Raw genomic sequence first — 17,675 nt, forward strand, 5'->3', positions numbered from 1 at the left:
CATGAAGGCCTTTTAAATACACACACACACACACACACACACACACACACACACACACACAGACACACACACACATATCCTGGATGTGTTAGCTTTTAATTAAGCTGACTTTGTCCATTGAGCTCCTTTAAAAAAAAAAAAAAAAAAAGTCTTTTTAATCTCATTACCATATTTCAGCTAGGACAAATTGCTGCTATTTCAGAAGTACCAAGTATCAAACCAGAAAGGGCTTGATTTAGGAAAAAAAAACCCAAGCAACCATGGTGGAAAAAAGACAGAACCTTAGCTATTGAACTTTAGCCAAGACAAAACCCCAATTCAGCTACTTGCCTAGGGATGGGTCTCAGGCTGAAGACTGCTCTCTACCATCCTAGAAGCAGGAAAAAAATTCATCTTCCCTGCTGGAACTGAGCTCAAACTCCATAAAGGAGTTACCTGCCTTCCATCATCATGGAAGCAGGAAAACTTGCCTTCCTTTTTGGAAGTAAAATTCTTTTTTTTTAAAGTAAAATTTTTTAAAAGTAAAATTAAAAAAAAAAAAAGTAGTTGTACAGCAAAATAAACCTTAGATCTCAACCAGATTTGGGGAAATCAGGGATTCTCTGGAGGTGGTGCTCCCAGACCTCAGCAAATTATCCTATTGGTTTGAGCCATAAAGTTAGCTCATGCTGGTTGGTACCAGGTACCGATAGATTTGTCAAAGGCCAGGGACACCTCCACTCAGAATCCCTCTGTGGTTACCAAAATGTAAACCCCAAAAATCTGAGACAGGTCTTAGACAATTTAGAAAGTTTATTTTGCCAAGGTCAAGGATGCACACCCATGATGCAGCCTCAGGAGGTCCTGATGACATGTGCCCAAGGTGGTCAGAGCACAGCTTGGTTTTATATATTTTAGGGAGACATGAGACATCAATCAGTATATGTAAAATGAACGTTGGTTCAGTCCAGAAAGGCAGGACAACTCAAAGCAAAAGCAGGATAACTTGAAGCAAGGAGAGGGCTTCCGGGTCACAGGTAGATAAGAGACGAATGGCTGCATTCTTTTGAGTTTCTGATTAGCCTTTCCAAAACAGGCAATCAGATAAGCATTTATCTCAGTGAGCAGAGGGGTGACTTTGAATAGAACTTCTGCCTGTTACCCCATTCCAAAGTCACTTCCACATTTCCAGGTATCTTTTTTTTTTTTTTTTTTTTTTTTGAGACAGAGTCTTGCTCTGTCACCCAGACTGGAGTGCAGTGGCATGATCTCAGCTCACTGCAAGCTCCGCCTCCTGGGTTCACACCATTCTCCTGCCTCACCCTCCCGATTAGCTGGGATTACAGGTGCCCACCGCCACCCCTGGCTAATTTTTTTGTATTTTTTTTAGTAGAGATGGGGTTTCACCGTGTTAGCCAGGATGGTCTCGATCTCCTGACCTTGTGATCCACCTGCCTCAGCCTCCCAAAGTGCTGGGATTACAGGCGTGAGCCACCTCGCCCAGCTTCCCAGGTATCTTTACAGCGGCATCTCACTCTATCATGTGAAAGAAAAATAAATCTTCAGTCCCCCAAGTCACTAAGCTAAAGAAAAAAGTCAAGCTGGAACTGCTTAGGGCAAACCTGCCTTCCATTCTATTCAGTCACCCCTCTGCTCAGTGAGATAGATGCATATCTGTTTGCCTCCTTTGGAGAGGCTAATCAGAAACTCAAAAGAATGCAACCCTTTGTCTCTTATCTACCTGTGACCTGGAAGCCCCCTCCTTGCTTCGAGTGGTCCCGCTTTTGCTTCAGTTGTCCTGCCTTTCTGGACTGAACCAGTGTTTATCTTACATATGTTGGTTGATGTCTCATGATGTCTCATGTCTTCCTAAATTGTATGAAGCCAAGCTGTGCTCTGACCACCTTGGGCATGTATCGTCCGGAGCTCCTGAAGTGGTCATGGGTGCCTGTCCTCCACTTTGGCAAAATAAACTTTCTAAATTAACTGAGACCTATCTGATTTTTGGGGTTCAAAACTGGCATCAACTTACTCTCTTAGTCCATTCTCATGCTGCTAGTAGACATATTTGAGACTGGGTAATTTATAAAGAAAAAGAGGCTGAATGGACTCAAAGTTCTGCATGGCTGGGGAGGCCTCACAATCACGGTGAAATGTGGAGGCAGACCAAACGCACATCTTACATGGCAGCAAGAAAGAGAGCATGTGCAGGGGAACTCCACTTTATAAAACCATAAGATCTCGTCAGATTTATTCACTATCATGAGAACAGTATGGGTAAGACCAAGCCCCATGATTCAGTTACCTCCTACCAGGTCCCTCCCATGACCCATGGGAATTGTGGGAGCTAGAATTCAAAGTGACATTTGGGTGGGGACACAGCCAAACTACATTAATACCTAACTCTTCAATGCCTAGACACCAACAAACATCCACAAACATCAAGACTATCCAGGAAAACATGACCTTGCCAAATAAGCTAAGGCACCAGAGACCAATCCTCAAGAAACCAATATGTGACCTTTCAAACAAATAATTCAGAATAGCTGTGTTGAGGAAACTTGGCAGAATTTAACACAGAAGAAATTCAGAATTCTATCATGTATAACAGATTGAAATAATTAAAAAGCAGAAATTCTGGAGTTGAAAATGTAATTGACGTACTGAAGAATGTATCAGTGTTTTTTTGTTTGTTTGTTTTTTGACATTGTGCCTCACTCTGTCACCCAGGCTGAAGTGCAGTGGCACGATCTCGACTCACTGCAACCTCTGCCTCCCAGGTTCAAGTGATTCTCGTGCCTCAGCCTCCTGGCTGGGGTTACAGGCATATGCCACCACACCAGGCTAGTTTTTGTGTTTTCAGTAGAGATGGGGTTTTGCCATGTTGCCCAGGCTGGCTTCAAACTTTTGGGCTCAAGGGATCCACGTGCCTTGGCCTCCCAAAGTGCTGAGATTACAGGTGTGAGCCACCATGCCTGGCCCAGAGTCTCTCGACAGAATTGATCCAGCAGAAGAATTAGTGAGCTTGAAGACAAGCTATTTGAAAATACAAAAAGGAGACAAAGAGTGAAAAACAATGAAGCGTGCCTACGAAATCTAGAAAATAGCTGCAAGCTGGCCAGATCTGAGTTGTTGGCCTTAGGAGGTAGAGAGATTATGGTAGAAAGCTTATTCAAAGGGATAATAAGTGACTTCCCAAACCTAGAGAAATATATCAATACTCAAGCAGATTTATAGAAGATTATAGAACCCAAAGAAGACTACCTCAGGGCATTTAATCAAACTCCCGAAGGTCAAGGATAAAGAGAGGATCCCAAAAGCATCAAGAGAAAAAAAACAACATGCAATGGAGCTCCACTATATCTGACTTCTCAGTGGAAACCTTACAGGCCAGGAGAGAGTGGCATGACATATTTAAAGTGCCAAAGGAAAATCTTTTACTCTAGTATATCTGGTGAAACTGTCCTCCAAACATTAAGAAATAAAGACTTTCCCAGATAAAAGCCAGAGGATTTCATCAAAACCAGGTATGTCCTACAAGAAATGCTAAAGGGAGTACTTCAATTAGAAGAGGATGTTAATGAGCAATAAGAAATCATCCAAAGGTAAAAAAAAAAAAATGCAGTGTTAATAAGTACACAGAAAAACACAGACTATTATAATACTATAATTATGGTATATAAAGTATTTGTATCCTGAATAGAAATATGAAAAGATAAACCAATAAAAAATAATGTCAACTTTTCAAGACATAGATAGTATAATAAGATATAAGTAGAAACAAAAAGTTGAAAAGAGTGGGGACAAAGTTAAGGTATACAGTTTTCTTTTTGCTTCTTTTGATTTTGATTGAGTTTGATTATGCAATCAGGGTTATATTGTTACCAGTTTAAAAAATGGGTTATATAAAACATTATTTGCAAGCCTCATGATAACCTCAAATCAAAAAACATACAACAGATACACAAAAAATAAAAAGCAAGAAATTAAAACATCCCATCAGAGAAAATCACCTTCGCTAAAAGGATGACAGGAAAGAAGGAAAATAACCAGAAACCAAATAACAAAATGGCAGGAGTAAGTCCTTATCAATAATAACATTGCGTATAAATGGACTAAACTCTCCAATCAAAAGATATAGGCCAAATAGATGAAAAAAAAAAAAGACCCAATGACCTGTTGCCTATAAGAAAAAACACTTCACCTATAAAGACACACACAGGCTGAAAATTGAGGAATGGAAAAAGACATTCCATGCCAATGGAAACCACAGAAGAGCAGGAGTAGCTATACTTAGACAAAATAGTTTTCAAGACAAAAACTATAAAAAGAGACAAGCTCACTCTAAAATTATAAAGGGGTTGGCTGGGTGGAGTGGCTCATTCCTGTAATCCTAGCACTTTGGGAGGTGGATCACTTGAGTCCAGGAGTTTGAGACCAGCCTGGGACATATGGTGAAACCCTATCTATACAAACGCCTGTAGTCCTAGCTACTTGGGAGGCTGAGATGGGAGAATCACCTGAGCCTGGGAGGTTGAAGCCATAGTGAGCTGTGATCATACCACTGCACTCCGGCCTGGGTGACAGAGTGAGACACTGTATCCAAAAAAAACCCAAAATGAAAAAGGGGTCAATTCAGCAAGAGGATATAACAATTTAAAACATACATGCAGCTGGGTGCAGTGGCTCACACCTGTAATCTCAGCACTTCGGGAGGCTGATGTGGGCAGATCACTGGAGGCCAGGAGTTTGAGACCAGCCTGGCCGACGTGGTGAAACCCCATCTCTGCTAAAAATACAAAAATTAGCCAGGCGTGGTGGTGGGCACCTGTAATCCCAGCTACTCTGGAGGCTGAGGCAGGAGAATTGCTTGAACCCAGGAGGCAGAGGTTGCAGTGAGCCAAGATCGTGCCACTGCACTCCAGCCTGGACAACAGAATGAGATTCCATCTCAAAAATAAATATACATGCACCAACACTGGAGCACCCAGATAAATACAGCAAATGTTAGAGATAAGGAGAGAGGTAAGCTCCAACACAATAATAGTTAGAGCCTTCGACATCTCACTTTCAGCATTGGAAAGATCTTTCAGACAGAAAATCAAAGAAACATCATATTTGATCTGCCCTATAGAACAAATGGACCTAATAGATATTTACAGAACATTTCATTTAACAGCTACAGAATATACATTTTTCTCCTCAGCATATGAATCATTCTATGAACTTTCCTGTTGGAACTGCTTTTCCTGCTTTGCATAAATTTTAGTATGTTGTGTTTTCATTTCTGTTTGCCTCAAGATATTTTAACATTTTCCTTTTAATATCTTCTTTGGCCCATGGATTGTTTAGGAGTATGTTGTTTAATTTTATTGTATTTGTAAAGCTTCTGAAATTCCTTCTATTACTGATTTTCAGTTTCATACCATCGGGGTTAGAAAAGATATTTATTATAATTTTAATTTTAAACTTGTGAAGACTTGTTTTGTGGCCTAACTCATGACCTATCCTGGAGAATGTTCTATGTGCACTTGAATGTGTATTCTGCTATTAAATGGAATGTTCTCTTTAAGTCTGTTAAGGCCATTTGGTCTAAAGCATAATTTAAGTCTAATGTTTTCTTACTGGTTTTCTGTCTGGATGGTCTGTTTATTGCTGAAAGTGGAGTACTGAAATCTCCTACTATATTGTATTGCAGTGTATCTCTTCAAATCTATCAACATTTGCTTTATGTGTTCAGGTGCTCTGATGTTGGATGCATATGTATTTACATTTGTGATATCCTCTTGATGAACTGACCCCTTTATCATATAATCTTCTTTGTCTCTTATTGCAGTTTTAACAGAAAGCCTAATTATCTAAGTATACTTATCTTTTTGGGTCTCCAGTGGCCTGGAATATATTTTTCCATCCCTTCACTTTCAGTTGATATGTGTCTTGAAAGGTGAAGTTAGTCTCTTGTAGGCAGCACATAGTTGGGTCTTTTTTAAAAGAATCCATTCAGCCACTTGATCTTTTGATTAATCCATTTATATTCAATGTAATTATTGATAAAGACTACTGCCAATTTGCTAATTATTTTCTGGTTGCTTTGTAGGTTTTTTGTCTGTATCTTTTTCTTCTCTTGCTGTCTTCCTTGTAATTAGATGATTTTCTGTAGTGGTATACTTTGATTTCTTTTTATCTTTTATGTATCTACTATGTTTTTTCTTTTTATCTTTTATGTATCTACTATGTTTTTGCTTTATAGTTACCAAGAAGCATGCATAAAGCATCATATAACAGCTACTTTAAGCTGATACTTTGATTGCATACAAAAACTCCACACTTTACTCTCCCTCCTCACATTTTATGTTTTGGGTGTCACAACTTATATCTTTTTATATTGTGTATTCCTGAACAAATAATTGTAACTGTTATTAATAGTTTTGTGTTTTAACCTCCATTCTAAAGATATAAGTGATTTACACACCACTATTACCATATTAAAGTATTCTGACAGTCTTTCTTTTTTTATTATTTAAAAAATTTTTTGTGGGTACTTAGTAGATGTATATATTTATGGGGTATATGAGATGCTTTGATACAGGCATGCAATGTGAAATAAGCCCCTCATGGAGAATGAGATTATATAATTCATCCCCTCAGGCATTTTTCCTTTGAGTTACAAACAATCCCATTACATCATTTAAGTTATTTTAAAATATACAATTACATTATTATTGACTATAGTCAGCCTGTCATGCTATCAAATAGTAGGTCTTATTCTTTGTTTTTTGTACCCATTAATCATCCCCACTTCCCCCAAGACCACCAATACCCTTTCCAGCCTCTGGTACCCATCCTTCTACTCTCTATGTCATGAGTTCCATTGTTTTGATTTTTAGATCCCACAAATAAGTGAGAACAAGCGACGTTTGTCTTTTTGTGCCTGTCTTGTTTCACTTAACATAATCTCCAGTTTCATCCATGTTGCCGCAAATGATGAGACCTTATTCTATTTTATGGCTGAATAGTACTCTATTGTGTATATGTACCACATTTTGTTTATTCATTCATCTTTTGATGGACATTTAGGTTGCTCCCAAATCTTAGCTACTGTAAACAGTACTGCAACAAATATAGGAGTGCAGATATCTCTTTGATATACTGATTTCATTTCTTTTGGGTATATAGCCGGCAGTGGGACTGCTGGGTCATATGATAGCTCAATTTTTAGTTTTTTGAGGAACCTCCAAACTGTTCTCCATACTGGTTGTACTAATTTACATTCCCACCAACAGCATACAATGGTTTCCTTTTTTCCACATCCTCAACAGCATTTGTTATTGCTTGTCTTTGAATATAAGCCATTTTAACTGGGATGAGATGGTATCTCATTGTAGTTTTCATGTGCATTTCTCTGATGATCCATGATGTTGAGCATCTTTTCATATGCCTGTTTGCCATTTGTAGGTATTCTTCTGAGAAATGTCCATTCAAATCTTTTGCTCATTTTTTGATTGGATTATTGGATTTTTTTCCTGTAGAGTTGTTTGAGCTTCTTATATATTCTGGTTATTAATCCCTTGTTGAGGGGATAGTTTACAAATATTTTCTACCATTCTGTAGGTTATCTTTTCACTTTGTTGATGATTTCCTTTGCTGTGCAGAAGCTTTTAAACTTGATGTGATCCCTTTTGTCCATGTTTGTTTTGGTTGCCTGTGCTTGTTGGGTATTGCTCAAGAAATATTTGCCCAGACCAATGTCCTGGAGAGTTTCCCCCAATGTTTTCATGCAGTAGTTTCATAGTTTGAGATCCCTAAATTTAAGTCTTTAATCCATTTTAATTTGAGTTTTGTATATGGCGAGAGATAGGGGTCTAGTATCATTCCTTTGCATATAGATTTCCAGTTTTCCCAGCACCATTTATTGAATAGACTATTTTTCTCCAATGTATGTTCTTGCCACCTTTGTCAAAAATGAGTTCACTATAGGTGTGTGTATTTGTTTTTGGGTTCTCTGTTCTCTTCCATTGGTCTACATGTCTGTTTTTATACTAGTACCATGCTGTTTTGGTTACAACTCTGTAGTCTAATTTGAAGTTAGGTAATGTGTCCTCCAGTTTTTGCTTAAGATAGCTGTGGTATTCTTTTTGTGGTTCCATATACATTTTAGGATTGTTTTATCTATGTCTATAAAGAATGTCATTGGTATTTTGATAGGCATTGTATTGAATCTGTAAATTGCTTTGGGTTGTATGGACATTTTAGCAAAATTTATTCTCCCAATCCATGAACATGGAATATTTTTCCATTTTTTGGTGTCTTCTGTAATTTCATCAGTGTTTTAGAGTTTTCATTATAGAGATCTTTCACTTCTTTGGCTAATTCCTAGGTATTTGATTTTATATGTGGCCAATGTAAATGGGACTACTTTTTAATTTCTTTTTCAGATTGTTTGCTATTGGCATATAGAAATGCTACTGATTTTTGTATGTTGATTTTGTATCCTGAAACTTATCAGTTCTAATAGCTTTTTGGTGGAGTCTTGGAGATGTTTTTTCAAATACAAGATTATATCATCAGCAAATAGGGATAATTTGAATTCTTTCTTTCCAATTTGGATGCCCTTTATATATTGCTCTTGTCTGATTGCTCTAACTAGGACTTTCAGTAGTATGTTGAATAACAGGGGTGACAGTGGTCATCATTGTCATGCTCCAGATTTTAGAAGAAAAGCTTCAGTTTTTCTGTATTCAGTATGATATTGTGTGTCTGTGTGTGTCTGTGGTATATGGATTTTATTATGTTTGGGGTATGTTCTTCTGCACTCAGTTTTTTTAGGGTTTTCATCATGAAAGGATGTTGAATTTTGTCAAATGCTTTTTCAGCATCAATTGAAATGATCATATGGATTTTGTCCTTCATTCGGTTCATGTGATGTGTCACATTGATTTATTTGCATATGTTAAATTATCCTTGCATCTTCTGGGATAAATCTCGCTTGGTCATGATGAATGATCTTTTTAATGTGTCGTTGAATTCAGTTTGCTAATACTTTGTTGAGGATTTTTGCGTCAAAGTTTATCAGATATTTTGACCTGTAGTTTTGCTTTTTGGCGGTGTTTTGTCTTTGTCTGGTTTTAGTATCAGGGTAATACTGGCCTCATAGAATGAGTTTGAAAGTATTGTCTCCTCCTCTATTTTCCAGAATAGTTTGAGGAGGATTGGTATTTTGGTAGAATTCAACAGTGAAGCCATTGGGTCCTAGGTTTTCTTTACTGAGAGAATTTTCATTATAGCTTTGATCTCGTTACTTGTTATTAGTCCATCCAGGTTTTAGATTTTCCTAATTTAATCTTGGTAGGTTTTATGTATCTGGAATTTGTCCATTTCTTCTAGATTTTCCAGTTGATTGGCATATACTTGTTAATAATAGTCACTAATTATCTTTTGGCTTTCTGTAGTAGCAGTTGTGATATCCTTTTTTTTTTTTTAATTTCTGATTTTATTTGAATCTTTTTTTGTTTTGTTTTGTTTTCTGAGACAGAGTTTCACTTTTGTTGCCCAGGCTGGAGTGCAATGGCGTGATCTTGGCTTACCACAACCTCTGCCTCCCAGGTCCTAGTTCAAGTAATTCTCCTGCCTCAGCCTCCCAAGTAGCTGGGATTACAGGCATGCACCACCATGCCCAGCTAATTTTTGTATTTTTAGTAGAGACAGTGTTTCACCATATTGGCCAGGCTGGTCTCAAACTCCTGACCTTGTGATCTGCCCGCCTTGGCCTCCCAAAGTGCTGGGATTATAGGCGTGAGCCACTGCCCCCAGCCCTTCTCTTTTTTTCTTAGTCTGACTAAAGTTTTGTTAATTTTGTTTAACTTTTCAAAAAATGAACTTTTTGTTTCATTGATCTTTTATGTATTTATGTATTCAATTTCATTTATTTCTGCTCTGATCTTTATTATTTCTTTTCTTCTGTTAATTTTGGGTTTGGTTTGCTCTTGTTTTTCTAGCTCTTTAAGATGCATTGTAAGCCAGGCATGGTGGCTCATGCCTGTAATCCCAGCACTTTGGGAGGCCAAGAAGGGTGGATCACTTGAGGTCAGGAATTTGAGACCAGCCTGGCCAATGTGGCCAAACCCAATTTCTACTAAAAATACAAAAATTAGCCAGGCATGGTGGCACACACCTGTAATCCCATCTACTCAGGAGGCTGAGGCAGGAGAATCATTTGAACCTGGGAGGTGGAGATTTCAGTGAGCCAAGATGGCACCACTGCACTCCAGCATGGGTGACAAAGTGAGACTCTTTCCCAAAAAAAAAAAAAAAAAGTATCATTAGATTGTTTATTTGAAGTTTTTCCTCTTTTCAGATGTAGGCACTTATAGCTATAAACTTACCTTTTTTAGTTGCTGTATCCCATAGGTTTTTGTATGTTGTGTTTTGATTGTCATTTGTTTCAAGAAATTTTTCATTCTCCTTCTTAATTTCTTCATTGACACACTGGTCATTCAGGAGCATATTGTTTAATTTCCATGTGTTTGCATAGTTTCCAAAATTCCTCTTGTTGTTAAGTTATATTCTATTGTGGTCAGAGAAGATGCTTGATATGATTGCAGTTTTTTTTAATGTTTTAAGACTTGTTTTGTTACCTAACATATGGTCTATCCTTCAGAATGATCCATGTATTGAGGAAAAGAATGTGTACTCTGCAGCCATTGGATGAAACGTTCTATAAATATCTATTAGATCCATTTGTTCTATAGTGCAGATTAAGTATGGTGTTTCTTTATTGATTTTCTGTCCAGAAGATCTGTCCAATACTGAAAGTGGGGTGTTAAAATCTCCAGCTATTACTGTATTGAAGCCAATCTCTTTCTTCAGCTCTAGGAATATTTCCTTTATATATCTGGGCGCTCCAGTGTTGTGTGCATATATATTTAAAATTGTTATGTCTTCTTGCTAAATTGACCCTGTTATCATTACATAGTGACCTTCTTTGTCTCTTATTATAGTTTTTTTTCTTGAAATCTATTTTGTCTAATGTAAGTGTAGCTACTCCTGGTCTCTTTTGGTTTCCATTGGCGTGGAATATCTTTTTCCATCCCTTTGTTTTCAGTCTATGTGTGTCTTTACAGGTGAAGTGTGTTTCTTATAGGCAACAGATCAATGGGTCTTGTTTTTTCATCCATTCAGCCAGTCTGTGTTTTTTGATTGGAGAGTTTAGTCCATTTACATTCAGTGTTGTTATTGATAAGTAATAACGTACTCTTGCCATTTTATTGTTTGTTTTCTGGTTCTTTTGTAATCTTCTCTTCATTTTTTTTCTTCCTATCTTCTAGTAAAGGTGATTTTCTCTGGTGACATAATTTAGTTTCTTGCTTTTTCTTTCTGTATATTCATTGTATGTTTTTTGATTTGAGGTTACCATGATGATTTCAAATACTATCTTATAACCTATTATTTTAACCTGACAGCAACTTAGCACTATTTGCATAAACAAGCAAAAAGAACACTAATAAAAGTCTATGCCTTAACTTTATCCCCCTGCTTTTTAAATTTTTGTTGTTTCTATTTATATCTTATAAATCTTAACTGTCTTGAAAAGTTGTTGTAGTTATTATTTTTGGTTGGTTCATCATTTAGTCTTTCTACTTAGGATAACAGAAGTTTACACAGTACACTTACAGTGTTATTCTGTATTTCTCAGTATACTTATTATTACCAGTGAGTTTTATACCTTCAGGTGATTATTTATTGTTCATTGATATTTTATTTTCTTTCTGGTTTGTGGTACTCCCTTTAGCATTTCTTGTAGGACAGGTCTGGCATTGATTAAATCCATCAGGTTTATCTGGGAAAGTCCTTATTTCTCCTTCTTGTTTGAGGATATTTTTGCTGGATATACTCTCTAGGGTAAAAGTTTTTTTTTTTTCAGCACTTTAAATATATCATGCCACTCCCTCCTGTAAGGCCTGTAAGGTTTCCACTGAAAAGTCAGCTGGCAGAGTTATTGGAGCTTCATTGTATGTTATTTATTTATTTTCTCTTGGTGCTTTTAGGATCTTTATCCTTGACCTTTGGGAGTTTGATTATTAAGTGCCTTGATGCAGTCTTCTTTGGGTTAAATCTGTTTCATGTTTAATAACTTTCTTGCACTTGGATATTGATATATTTCTCTAGGTTTGGGAAGTTTTCTGTTATCCATTTGAATAAACTTTCTACCCCTATTTCTTTCTCTACCTCTTCTTTGAGGCCAATGAGTCTTAGATCTGCCCTTTCGAGGCTGTTTTCTAGATCCTGTAGGTGTGGTTTATTGTTTTTTATTCTTTTTCCTTTTGTCTCCTCTGACTGTGTATTTTCAAATAGCTGGTCTTCAAGCTCATTAATTCTTTCTTCTGCTTGATCAATTCTGCTATTAAAGGACTTGGAATTCCTCAGTATGCCAATTACATGTTTCAGCTCCAGAATTTCTGCTTAATTCTTTTTAATTATTTCAATCTCTTAGTTACATTTATCTGATAGAATTCTGAATTCTTTCTGTGTTATATTGAATTTCTTTGAATTTCCTCAACACAGCTATTTTGAATTCTCTGTCTGAAAGGTCACATATCTCTGTATCTTTAGGATTATTCTCTGGTGGTTTACTGAGTTTATTTGGTGAGGTCATGTTTTCCTGGATAGTACTGATGCAGTAAATGTTCTTTAGTGTCTGGGCATTGAAGGGTTAGGGACTTATTGTAGTCTTCACTGTCTGGGGTTATTTGTAGCTGTCCTTCTTGGGAAGACTTTCTAGATACTTGAAAGGACTTTGGTATTGTGATCTAAGCTGTATCTGCCTTAGGGGGTAACCAAAGCCCAGTAACACTGTCATTCTTGAAGACTTGTAGAGGAACCGCCTTGATGGTCTTGGATAAGATCCAGAATTATCTGGTTTTCTGGGCAGAGACTCTTGTTCTCTTCCCTTAACTTTCTCCCAAACATACAGAGTCTCCGTCTCTGTTCTGAGCCAGCTAAAGCCAAGGGTGGTGTGACACAAGCACCTCTGTGGCCACCACCACTATGACTGCACTGCGTCAGACCTGAAGCCAGCACAGCACTGGGTATCCTCCAAGGCCGGTTGCAACCACTCCCTGACTACTGCCTATGTTCACTCAAGGCCCTTGGGCTCTATAATCACCAGGTGCCAAAGTCAGTCAGATCTTCGTCCTTCCCTTCTGGGCAGGGACACTGCCCAAGCCCTAGGTGGGTCCAGAAGTACCACCCGGGAGTCAGAGACTAGAGTTAAAAAACCTTAGAAGTCTACTTGGTGTTCTATTATATTGCAGCTGAGCTGACACTCAAACTACATGATGCAGTCCTTCTCACTTTTCCCTCCCCTTTCCAAAGGGAGAGGAGCCTCACCCCACAGCCACTGCCACCCCAAGCCATGAGGAGTACTACCAGACTACTGCTGATGTTCCCTTAAAGCACAGGTTTTCTTAAATCAGCTTGTTGTGAACACTGTCTGGCCTAAGACTCGCCCTTCAGGACAATGGGCTCCCCTCTGGCCCATGGCAGGTCCTGAAATGCCATCTAAGAGTCATATTTTGGAATTGAGGGACCCCAAGAGCCCTCTTGGTGCTCTACCCCCCTGTGGCACTGTTGGTACCTAAGATGCAAGATACTTTTCCCTCTGCTTTTCTGAAGCTGAAGGAGTTTTTCCCTGTTGCCATCACAACTGGGAATGTGCTAAGTCTCATCTGAAGCCAGCAGGTCTCAGAGGCTTACCCAAGGCCCTCGATGTAATAGTTGGGTATCACTCCTAGTAATTCAGGGCCCAAGGGCTCTCCAGTTAGCAGCTGATGAATCCTGCCAGGACTGTATTCTGTCAAGACAATGGGTTCCATTTTGGCCTAGTGTGTGTCTAGAAATGTCATCTGAGAGCTAGGGCCTGGGATAGGGGCCTCACGACTCTGAATGGTATCCTATTGTGCTCTTGCTGGGCTGGTATTTTAGATGTAGTAAGATACAGTCCTCCCCACTCTTCCCTCTCTCCCGAAGTGGAAGGAAGAGGTCTCTCCTGGGACCACGAGCTGTGTAGCTTGGGGTTAGGGAAGAGGTGACGCCAGCACTCACTTGACTGCTCCAGCTGATGTCTCATGTGTCCTCTCCAAGTCCACTGTCTGTCTTGGTGTAATTCAGCACTAGGACTTGCCTAAGAGTTGCAGCCCTTATGGCCTAGACTGCCTTTCAAGTTTACCTGGAGACACAGAGCACTGTTGCCCTCAGTGGCAAGGTTTATAGGTACTCAGGTTCAGACTGCTGGGATCAGCGATTTCCCTCTGGGTAGGGTTGGTTTAAATGTTCCTTCCATGGGTGAGCATCAGCTGAGTTTGGTCTGGTTTTCCTTTCTGCTCTAACAGGACAGCCCTGAGTTCATTGCCTCACAATTGCCATGTTCTCCTTCCCCCAGTGCCCAGAGATCCCTGGCTTATCTCACTTAGCATAATGTTCTCCAAACCCATCCATGTTATCATGAATGATAGTATCTCCTTCCTTATAAAGATTGAATAATATTTCATTTGTATATATACCTCATTTTCTTTATTCATTTGTTGATGGACCCTTAGGTTGATTTCTTAAGATGACTATAGTAAACAGTGCTACAATAAAGATAACTGCAAACATCTCTTCAACAAACTGACTTTTGAGTAAATATCCAAGAGTGTAGTTGCTGAATTGTAAGTCTTCATTTCTTTAGGGTCAGTTGCTGGTGCTTTATTTTGTTCTTTTGGTGGTGTCATGTGTCCCTGATTGTTCTTTATTCACGTGGCCATGCATTCATGTCAGAAAGGGACTGATTCGAGTCTTTGCAGGCTTGCTTTGGTTGGGCAAGGACTTCACCAGTCAACCTGTCCAGAGATTCTGGCCACTATCTGCTATGGCCCATGGGCAGGCTTGCTTCTTGTGTTCTTGGGCAGGCAGGCCTGGTGCCTAGGTCTATGAACCTAGATTCACTGGAGAGGACCTGTTGATTAGGTCCATGGGAACTGATCTAGTGCTGGGGTACATACAGGCTTTGACTTTGAATCTGCAGGGTCTAGCCAGGCAATGGGATGATCCTGGCATACAAGTCCACTGGGAGAGACCTTGAATCTGAGTCTGTAGGGCTAGGTCTGGGTCCTGAGTCTGCAGGGGCTAGCCTGGTACTGCGTCTACTAGGACAGGTCTGAACCTTGGGTCTGCTGGAGCGTGGGTTTGTAAAAACTGGACTGGCACTGGATAGGCCTAGAGCCTGTGTCCACACATGCCAGCTTGGGACTGGGGTTTGTGGGTGCTGACCTAGTGCTAGGGCCTAGACCTAGAGGCTAGGCATAGAGCCTGGGACCATGGGGGCCAGCTTGGTGCTGGGAAAACCTGGAGGCTGGGTCTATGGATGCCAGCCTGGAGTCTGGGACTGCAAAGGCCAACCTGGAGCTAACACAGACTGATTCCTGAGGCAGCAGGTGCCAATCTGGTGCCTGAGGATAGGGGTATCTACCTGGTGCTGGGGTGGGCCTGAAACCTGGGGTTATATGGGCCAGCATGCACTGAGCTGCTCTGGAGCTCAGGACTGCCAGGGCCGTCCTGGTACTGGGGTCAATGGCTGCCAATCTAGTGCTGGAGCAGGCCTACAAGATGGGTCTGCATGTGCTAGCCTGAAGTCTGGGGTTGTGAAGGCCCAGCCTGGCACTGGGGCAGACTGGGTCCCTGGTCTGCAAGGGCTGGCTGGAGGCTGGGTCCATGAATGCTGGCCTGAGGCTGAGGAGGACCTGGAAACTAGGTCTACAAAGGCCGGTCTGGAGTCTGGGGTTACAGGGCCAGCCTGGAGCCTGAGGCTGCTGGTGCCAGCCAGCCAGGTGTTGGGGCAGTCTGGAGCCTCAGGTCACTGGGGCCATCCTGGCAGTGGGACAGGCCTGGAGCCTGAGAATGGTCTGAAGCCTGAGGCTGCAAGTGCTAAACTGGTGCTAGGGCAGGCCTGGAGCTTGGGTCCATGGGTGTCCCCTTGATGACTAGGGCTGCAGGGACCGGACCAACACTGGAGGGAGCATGAAGCCCAGGGCTATAGAGGCCAGCCCAGCCCTGGGAACAGTCTGGAGCATGGAGCCACTGGGGACAGCCCAGCCCTGGGGTAGGCCTGAGAGAATAAGTCCACTGGCACCAAGGCAGGCCTGCAGGCAGCTCCATGGGATCTTGTCTGGAGCCTATATCCATTAGGGTCTGCCTGTTGCTGGATGGGTCTGAGGACTGAGTCCTTGGGGCCATCCTGGAGCCTGACTATGGTGTCTGGCCTGGCATTGGAACCAGTCCAGAGCCTGGGGCTGCTGCGGGCAAGCTTAGAAATTGTATGGGCCCAGAGACGAAGTCCAGTGAGGGGCCTGGGGCTGCAGGATCCTGCCTGGTGCTTAGATGGGCTTAGAGGCTCAGTCTGCGGGAACTGGCCTGAAATCTGGGCAATAGGGGTCTAGCACTGGGTTTTACTGGGGCAGGCCTGGTGTTGGGGTCCGAGGCACCATTCTGGTGCTCACCTCCCTCTCTCTCCCCCATGCAGAAGGTATCTCTCCCCACATCATACTACCCAGGGTTGGAGGGAGGGTGGCATGGATGGGTCATGTAAAACTCTTTCCTATCCTCTTCACAGCATCTTTTCTGATTTCTGTGCAACATTCAGGTGCTGTAATCTCTCATTTGGTTTCCTTAGCTCTTGTGAGTGTATTCTCATGCATGGATAGTCCTTTAAATTGGTGTTTCTGTGAGGGGGTGAGCATTGGAAAGTCCCATCCTGCTATATTGCTGATGTCACTCCCCAAACTAATTATACTGTAGATTTTTATCTAACTTTAAGTGATATATCACTTCACATATAGTGTAAAAAGTTTACAACAGTATACTTCTAGTTCTCTCCTGGCCTTTGTGCTGCTGTTGTCATACATTTAAGCAATTCTTCACCTCAGGCTCCTGAGTAGGTGGGATTACAGATGCCCACCACCATGCCTGGCTAATTTTTGTATTTTTAGTAGAGACAGGGTTTTACCATGTTGGCCAGGCTGGTCTTGAACTCCTGACCTCAGATGATCCGCCCCACCTCGGCCTTCCAAATTGCTGGGATTACAGGCATGAACCACCACGACTGGCCTTACTTAAGCTTTAAACAATTGTCTAGGAGAGATTTAAACAATGAGGAAAAGTCTTTATGTAATTTACTTATGTAGTTATAATTGCTGGTACTCTTTATTCCTTTGAATAGATCCGTATTTCCATCTGGTATCATTTTGCCTTCTGATTCAGAAACTTTCTTTATATTCCTTTGATATTCCTTATAGTGCAGATTTGCTGGCGATGAATTCTTTTACCCTTTTCATGTCTTTATGTAAACTTCATTTTTGAAAGGTATTTTCACTGGTCAAAGAATTCTAGATTGACAGCTTTTTTGCTTCCAATACTTCTAAAGATGTCACTCCACTCTTCTGGTTTGCATTGTTCCTGAAATAAATCTGCTGTCATCCTTATCTTTGTTCTTGTGTATGCAATGTGTCTATTTTCTCTTTGAGATCCTAACATTTTTCTCTTATCATTGATTTTAAGCAATTTGATTATGATGAGTATGGCTCTACTTTCCTTGTTTCCTGTGCTTGAGTTTCATTAAAGCTCTTGGATCTGTGGTTGAATCAAAACTGGAAAATATTTGGCCA

Source organism: Pan paniscus, chromosome 16, assembly GCF_029289425.2.
Source record: "Pan paniscus chromosome 16, NHGRI_mPanPan1-v2.0_pri, whole genome shotgun sequence".
NCBI classification, from domain to species: Eukaryota; Metazoa; Chordata; class Mammalia; order Primates; family Hominidae; genus Pan; species Pan paniscus.